The 9,442-nt window shown below is 38.3% G+C and overlaps 1 pseudogene; it reads left to right on the top strand.

Annotated features, from left to right (window-relative positions):
• Nucleotides 1-5,812: 5,812 nt before the first annotated feature.
• On the top strand, nucleotides 5,813-7,167 carry LOC106314173 (annotated as a pseudogene).
• Nucleotides 7,168-9,442: the final 2,275 nt, after the last annotated feature.

Genomic DNA, 9,442 nt, shown 5'->3' with positions numbered 1-9,442 from the left:
GTAGGATCAATCGTATCTATAGAGCGCCTTATGAGTTCAATCACATCTGTCAAGCGCCTTATCATATGTTTAGAGGTTAAGCTTTTTCATCTATACTCTCTTTTTTTTTATAGAATCTTATGTTAAATACTTTTTTCGTCTGTGTTCAGTTTCTCTATGGTGTTGACTTAGTGTTTAACAAGCTTGAGCATTTGAAGCTGTGTGTGCATACAAGGAACTCATCGAATCTGCTTGCTCGGTTGCTCGAAGATTCTCCTATATAGGACGTCGAAATTTCGTCGTAAAAGAGGCTTTACATGGAATTATCGAGGAAACAAGTTTCGTCGTTATTTGTTCGTCGTATTTTCTTGCCAATTCGTCGTAAACTAGCGAGAAACAAACTTCGTCATAAAGACGAAGCACAATATTTGTCGTAAAAACCACGTAACCATTTCACGTAAGTAGGATGCTACATTTCCTTGAAAGTAATTTCTCGTAAATTACACGTAAACCCTTCCACGTAAAATACTCGTTAAACGTTCCTCGTAGTGTTGCCGTAAAAGTTTTCCTCATAACTTCCTCGCAAACTTTCCACATAATGTAGTCGTAATTTAGCTACAAATTTACTTCGATTTTTTATTTTCCAGAATTAAAAAAGTATAATAAAAATTATTTATTTTATTAATAAAAATATAATTTAAAAATAAACGTAAATACGAAAATATTTTATACATAAATAAGTGTTGAATTTATAATACAACCAACGAAAGGAAAAAAAAGAACTAAGGGTTGTTCATCGCCCGGTAGAATTCCTCACTCCTCCTCTCTACATCCGCCTCGTCATGTGTGCCGGATGACTCGTCTGGAATGGGATTTTCTCGTCGCATGTTCCTCAACAAGAACTCTCATTCCGGATTTGTGGCATGGGCATTTTACCCGGACCCGAAGACCCGAACCGGAACCGACTCAAAAATACAGGTTCGGGTCCGGGTCCGGGTCCATGCTAAGTACCTATTGGGTCTTTTTTTTTGGACCCGCAGGTTTCGGTTCGGGTCCGGATCCTACCCGAGACCCGTTCGGGTACCCGAAGTACCCGCAAATAATTGTATATACTAGGTGTATTTGGGTGATTGGGTATATTTTTGGTATTTTGGATTTTTTTTAAAGTTTCGGATTTAGATTTTCGGGTATAATTGTAGGTTTTTGGTGAAATTTTAGATTTTTAGAAAATATAATTTGGGTATACGGGTAAAATTTGGGTATGTTTTGGGTTTTAGGGTCTGATTTTGGATAAAATTTTGGGTATTTTGGCGGTTCTTCGGGTATTTTTAGAGTTTTCAGGTCCAGTTCGGGTATTTCGGGTATATTTCGGGTCCAAAATACCCGAACCAACCTGGATCCGAAATATACCCAAAAAGTTTGGGTATTTTACGGGTATTGAAATTATAGACCCGAACCGACCCGGACCCGACAAGACCCGATCCAGAACCGACCCGAAAAGTTATAGGTACCTATATGGATCTAAATTGCTCGGACCCGAAGGACCCGGACCCGATAATACCCGACCCGAACCCGACCCGAAGACCCGGATGCCCAGGCCTACGCTACAACGTCCAAGAAGCCTATGACTCCACCCATACGAGCTGTGAACGAAGATCACGTCGAGTCCAACTCATTACACAGCTGAGTGACTTCATCATCCCGTCTCTGACGATAAGGCGATGTAGCTCTCGGAACATCGTTGACGGAACCAATCCCCCACGCACGTCCATTTTTCTTAGGGACAACCTTAAAAAATAAAATAAATATTGTTAGTAAAAAGTTAAAGTTAAATTAAATGAATAATAAAAAAATTTAAAATTTAAAACAAATTACCTCCTTGTAAATCCTATTCACTTCAAGTGTGGATAAGGTGACGGGTAATCCGTCGGTGGACTCCTGAGTCAGGTGGGTCTGACGTTCTTCAACCAAACCAACCAAGTCGTTGAAGATCTGCTTGGACCTAGCATCTAGAAATTGGCCCGCCTTGTTCTCCCGTCTCTTTGACCTAAAAAACATTTAAGAAAGTTAGAATATATATATATATATATATATAATTAATTAAATTAAATATTTAATTACCATATCCAGATGGACCCCGGCGTGGGGTTTTTGACCCGTAGAGTGAAGCATCGGCCCATGGCCGTGCTCATCTACCGTCTAACAGGAAGCTGAGCAAGATTCGGCGACTCTAATGGAGTCAAGATCCCGCCAATAACGGATGAGGCAATCCCCCACATCCGTGGTGAGCTCAGGGGGTTTGCCACGCTCATACCCCTTCACGATCCAGTCATCCTTCCAGTTAGAGACAGTGTCCAACAAGCGAGCTTTCGCCTTCGCATTAAACACTTTCTTCACCCTCTCATTGACTCTCATGGACCAATGGTATTTTTGCTGTAACCGAAAAAATTAAATTAAGAATTAGTTTTAAAAATTAAAAAATCTAAATCGTAAAAAATTAAAGTATATATAATTAATTAATAGTAACTTACAGCGAAAATTTTGAACCACGTCTTTTTGACGTAGATCGGCGTCTTTTTCCAGTTCAGATGTGGCTCGGAGAAGTAACCTTTGATCGTCTCGGTTACGTTCCGAGAAACACATCCGTCAACCCCAAACCTGAAAAAAACAAATTTAAAGTATAAATTATTTATTATTGTTATAAAAGAATTTAAAAAAAAAATGTAACGTACCACAAAGTTCAGTCCGGTCGGTCGGGGTCTACGACTGATAAACCTTCTCTGCCTGGCTGAGCGAGAAGGTCCTCGACAGTGTACTGCGAGTATGGAGCACTCAGCGGCACCATCAAATCAGGATGAATCCTTGCCGGCCTCAGAGGAGCCATCGGAGGAGGCACCTCTGGGACATGAGCATGAGGAGCCGATGGTGCAACGAATCAAGGAACTGATGGAGCACCGGAAGGAGGCGACCGAGAGACTCTCTGAGAAGACTGAGTCTCGAGGACAGTCTCCGGACCTGAAGAACCGTGAGCTGAAGAAGAACTGGGAGCTGAAGAAGACGGGTCTAAACGACTACCATGCTCACCGAACATCTCTTTGTAATGGGAGTAAGTCTGTTCTTTCGAACCTAGAATTTTTTTTTAATTTTTAAAATTAACATCAACAGTAATTAACAAATTCTATAATTAAAAAATTCTATAAATCTAGCTAAATTCCCTACATTAACCACCTAATCAACACTAATTAACATAAAATCCGTAAACCTATCTAGATTCCCTACACTAACCACCTACTCTATCCTAAACTAATCGAATTAGAGAGGAAATAGAGAGAGTACATACCATTGCTACGAAAGAGAGAGGAAGTGGAGACGAAATGGAAGTGAGAAGCTCGCGTGTATATATAAGAAATTAGTAATCCTCGTAATTTCCTAGTAAAGTTACGAGGAACTAGCGAGGCCCATTTTTTTTTACGAGGAATTAGCAATGCCCGCGTTTTGTTTCCTCGTAATTTCCTCGTAAAGTTACGAGGAACTCATGAGGCCCGTGTTTTTTACGAGGAATTAGAAAGGCACGCGTTTTGTTTCCCCTTTATGTCCTCGTTAATTTACAAGGATACAACAAGACCCATGCTTTTATTTACGAGGAAATACAAAGGCCCGCGTTTTCCTATGACGAGGTCTTTACGACGAATTCTGCTTACGTGGAATTAAAAAGTCCCGCGTTCTTTATTTTTAGGATTTGTCGTAAGTTCCTCGTTAGTTTACGAGGAAATAACGATGATTATGTTTAAATCCCGAAAATCCGAAACCCCAAACCCCATCTTCCTTATCTACTACTTCATATATTCCAAACCCCAAACCCATCTTCCCTTTAACCTCAATCTCTTCTTTCCACTCCAAACCCCAAATTCTAAAACCACAATTCCTTAACTTATAATCTCAATCTCTTCTTTCTAATTCAAACTCTCCATTATCTTACAAAAAGTCAAATTATATAAATAGATTTTCATCATTAAATCCATCAAATCACATGCATTAAATCTGAAAATCAATCATATTAAAAACAAATACATCAATCGGTGTCTCGTCATCATTAGAAACATCATCATTTTCATTAAACTCGTCTTCAACAGCTTCGTCTGTGGCATCGTTGGTAAGAAACATCATTATTTTCGAATCTGGTTGTTGAAAGTTTACTAGGAATTTACGACGAAATTTTGTTAGGTAGCCGAAACAAAAAACGTGTTACAACTACAAAGTTGGTGGACTCGAAATTTTGTCGTTAAGTAAACGTAAAATATTTATTCGTAAAGTAGACGCCATTGTTACGTCGAGTTTACGAGGAAACCATTTTTTCTCGTAAAAACGACGTATTCCTCGTAAAAACCACGTTATGTTACGTCGTTTTTATGAGGAAATCGTTTCGTCGTTATTTTACTACGAATTAATGTTGATTTTAAAATTCCTTGTGAGATACTAATAAAGTCGACGTTAATTTACGAGGATTAAATTTGTTCGTTAATTTTGGTCGCTATAGTTGAAATTGTACCAAGTTTCTTCCATTAAACAGTTATCCTACCTTTAGTGTACACACACACTGGATATGATTTTAAACTAGTTCTTCTATTCAATCGCAGGATCACTATGATACTCATTGGGAGGAACCACCAACTACTGTTCGTGAAAGTGTTCTGTCTAGTTTACAAACTTTTAACTGGTCAAGATACTTTGAAAGAAGACCACAAGAGATTGATCTTGCTGTTTATAAGCCTTGAGTGCATCAATAGTGTTCCAGAGATTATAGTAAAACTTTTTTTGCTAACTGATTATAGTAATGTGCTAAATATGCTATAAATATATAGTAAATATATGCAATGTTTTCATTATTCACAAATGAAATTTATATATTATTTTATTTTCATAAAATTTTATAATACAATATAATCCTTCCATTTCTAAATAATGCATGTTTTAGCACTTTTTAGGTGTTTTTAAAAGATCATTGTTTCAGTGACAAAAAAAGAAAGAAAATAAGATCAATGTTTTAGATTTTCTATGTATTTTTAATAATGAATTTTTAAACTTAAAAAAAATATTAATTGACAATTTTGAATTTATTGAATTGCTATTGATTTAAATTTATGGGCAAATGTTATAATTTTAAAAATTAATGCATTGATAGTTAAATATTAAACTTTTCTTAATATTTGTGAAAAATCTAAAATACACATTATTTAAAAATAAAGAGAGTATTAATTATTATAACAATATTGTAATTGTCTAAGCCGTACAAAAGGTAGTTGCCATTGTTATATTGAAAACCTGTTTCTCGTCAACGTAGTCGCCACTATTTTATTAAGGCTTAGAGCACCCACATCAATGAACCCCTCTGGAAGTTCATCTTTTCAATTTTTTATTATTAATTTTTTTTTTTTTGATTTAAAAAAAAAAAAAAACAAGACCAATCGCGGGCCGCCACGACACGTGGGACCCGCGCAACAGTGATGAACTTTAGGAGAGAGGGGTTCAGCCAAGAGAGCTTTAGGAGAGAGGGGTTCATGTGATTTTATTATTTTATTATTATTTTTTCTTGATTTCTGTGTGACCTTCTCCCATGAACCCTCAATCCGTATGTTCTTAGTGATTAAAGGACACTTATTAGAACTCGTTTTAGAACACGGCTGTAAAATTATCTTTCTTTCTCATAGGAACAAAACCTTCTGATTGAAAACGGTTTCTCATTAACCGGAGATTAGGGTTTATGGGAGTTAAACCATTCGCTAACCCATATAAATATGAAAGCGTGCGATTAAAGTTTCATAAAGATCCTCCTAGACTTTCGACTCTTAAATCTCTCATCTAGTTCCTCCGCCTTAGACAAAAATCGCGCCTCTTCATCATCATGTAAGTTTCTTCTAGGGTTTTGTCACGTTCCTTTGTTGTGTTGCTGTGTTCACACTAGTTATTAACTAAATTATCCGTTTGGTTTCGCTTTCAGACAAAACACCCATTTGAGTCTTACTTACTAGTATATTGATTGTTTTTTTTGTACAGGGTCAGAAAAAGGATGAAGAAGACAAGATCATCTCGGGGTTGTAAAGAGCATGTAGACAGAATCAGTGCCTTGTCAGATGATTTACTGGTTAAGATACCAACGTGTCTTCCGACAAGAGTAGCTGCGTCCACTACAGTTTTGTCCAAACGATGGGAGTGTCTTTGGATGTGGTTGCCAAAACTCCAGCTACTATAGTAGTGTTTTAAATCGTCGAAGCAAAAACATAGGGCGTTTTCTTGATCGTAATATGCCACTACATAGAGCTCCGGTTATGGAAAGCTTCCATCTCGTACTATTTGGTTCATCGCTTAGTACTAAAGATATCGAAACGTGGCTTGCAACTGCACTTTCACGCAACCTTCGCGAGCTCTTTCTTATTAATGAGTGTTCCAACGAAAAGCCAAATATATTGCCTAGTAGATTGTATACCTGCAAATCGCTCGTGATCTTGAAACTCCGTGGCGAGATTCGTCTTGAGCTGTCTTCCCTCTCTCAAAACTTTGGAACTTATACTTGATAAATACTTCCAAGGAGGACCTCATAGACGGCTTCTATCTATTTGTCCTGTTCTTGAAAATCTGTTGGTGAATTGCGGTTGGGACGATTACGATAAGGGACTGATCACTGTTACCGTCCCGTCTTTGCAGCGTTTAACATTATATTTGCATAGTGAAACTGAAGGTATGTTAGCACGTGGGTTAGTGATAGATTCTCCTTCTTTGAAGTATTTGAAACTCCGGGATCGTCATCAATGGAGTCGTCCCGGATTTTCGATTGAGACTATGCCTGATTTAGAGGAGGCATATGTAAATGTTCAATATTGTAAGACGTCGTTGAGTCTTGGTCTTATGGCACCAACCACATCTATAGAGCGCCTTATCAGATCAATCACATCTGTCAAGCGCCTTACAATATGTTCAGAGGTAAGTTTTTTTTTTCTTTTTTGGTATGATTAAACCAAGTTTTGATCGGAAGCATCAACCATATGCCATTATGCCAAGTCGTATTTAGTCTTTAGATGTTTTCATTTATGTAATAGAATCCTTGGAACTTTTATATGTATACTTCTATTTGTCTAGGAAAATGCAGATTCTTGCAAGTTTTACTCTATAAGCCTTCAACTTCTTAAGTAGTTGTGGATTACGTTTCTGAGTCTCCACATCCACGAGTGAGTTCCAGAGAGAAAATAATAAGATAAGCATGTATATATATATATATATGCGTTTCATGGTTCAATAGAGTTTTTATTTTTCTTTCCAAAACATGGATAGCTGGTTTAAAGATCTGTGGAGTGGTTTGGTGTGAAGAATGAACACATGAATAGGCCTGGCTCATCATATAGCAGATGAGGCACTGGCTACCAGTTCTATCAGGTAGGCTCCTACCTACAGCTCGAACCAGGCCCAGGTCCAAGTGATTGTGGATATTACCATGTTTTAAAGACGATGAAGCTAACGTTAAAGGCCATCGAATAGTATCTAAACATAAATTACTATTTTGTTTCAGACATATTACAAATTCGAAATTTTCTTTTCTGTAATAAACTCGGGGAAACCAATAATATTAGCGACTCGCTAATGGTCAAAGTCAAAACCTGTTCGAGTAAAAGCTGACCATCATTATTGCAGATTTTTTTTTTTGTCATCTCTTGAAATATATTCATCATCACAGAAGTTTACTACAAGGTTCTCTCACCGTCACAGACTCATTTCCAACCAAGCCTCTTTCTAGACCTCTACGGCATAACGCTTATATCCAAAATTCAGTTTTGTTTCTCAAACCAAAAACCACCAAAGAGATCAAACAGTGGGTAAAACTCTCTCACTGTCAAGCAATGTCCACAGCCACCGAGGAGGACCTGTCGCCACATAAGATTGAGTTCTAAGTTCTTTAGTCACGCTTTGTGCAATAAGAAAAGCCTCTCTGTTAGTTGGACGTTCTTCAACAACAATCCTCCACCATTCAATCCTTGCTAATCCGATCATCATCTCATGAATATGATATTTGAATGATGGCCACACTCTCGGTCTAGTGATCATTTCAACTGTTGTGGAGTCCTCAACCGCAAATATGATCTTGTTTTTCCGATGACTTGACATGCTTTCGATTGCCCATAGAACCGTCAAGTGGCGAGCTTCATCAATATTTGCGGAGTTGAAGAAGGCTTTTCTGCTATGCATAAGGACAGATCCATGTTCGTTTCTTAAAATCCAAGCAGCTCCACCCATCTTCTTGTGTTTATCCCAGACCACTCCAATGTTGCATTTTAGCCACCCCGAAGGAGGTTGCGACCATCTCTTTTGTTTCACAGGGGCGAGAGACTTCTCCTCTTTAATCCAATCTTCCTCCTTGGCACGTGCCATAAACCAAAATTCAGCTTCTTCTCTGGCTTTTTGAACCAACATGTCTGCGTCCTTTGCTACTCCATCAAACACAACTCCATTTCTGTTTTTCCACAAAAACCAGATTATCCATGGAAACACACGTACCGTCTCCTTTGGAGCCACAGATTTTTCCTTCTGCTCAAGCAAGTGATGAAAATTGGAGAAATATGATCTTTCGTCAAAGCCTCCTTGAGGTGTAGGTATATTCGCCAGAGCCCATACCAGTCTCGCAATAGGGCATGTGAAGATTATGTGGTTAACAGATTCACCTTGGTGACCACAAGTTTGGCACACAGGGTCCATCTTGATTCCTCTCTTTATGATCAGATTCCCCGCAGGGATAGCATTGCAAAGGGTTTTCCACATAAAACCTTGTATTTTTGGGGATGTAGCAGTTTTCCATACAACTGCTTTTAGGATATTAATCGATAGTTCTGCCACTGCTTCTCGAATCTCCTCCATTCTTGTCAAACGGTTCTTCAACCAGTAACCCAACTTGACAGAATAGCTTCCGTTTCTGTTATGCATCCATACCCAAAAATCACTCTCGTCAGTGATAGGCTTCATCTTCATAATGCTCTCGATATCTTGGTCGAAGAAGAGATCGCTTAAGATACCCGGGTCCCAAGTTTTTGTGACAGGGTCAATGAGACTGCAAACTTTAAGCTCCAAATCAACCAAAATGTTCTTCATAAGTGGTCTTCTCATTGGTTCTCCTACAATCTATTGATCCATCCAGACATTCACTGACACTCCATCACCAACCTCTTTCCTTAAGCCTTGCAAAAGAAGATCTTTACCAAACTAAATACTTCTCCAAGCATAAGATGGTCGCGATCCCATAGTTGCTTCCAGGAACTCCGAGCTGTTATAGTATCTACTTTTAAAAACTTTGGCAAACAAAGAGTCCGGATACTGTAATAATCTCCACGCTTGTTTGGCGAGTAATGCTTGGTTGAAGTCCTGAATGTCTTTGAAGCCGAGTCCTCCTTGCTCTTTGGCTAAGCATAATTTGGTCCAGCTT

Source organism: Brassica oleracea, chromosome C9, assembly GCF_000695525.1.
Source record: "Brassica oleracea var. oleracea cultivar TO1000 chromosome C9, BOL, whole genome shotgun sequence".
Taxonomy (NCBI): Eukaryota; Viridiplantae; Streptophyta; class Magnoliopsida; order Brassicales; family Brassicaceae; genus Brassica; species Brassica oleracea.
This window is presented reverse-complemented; position numbering and strand designations above follow the sequence as displayed.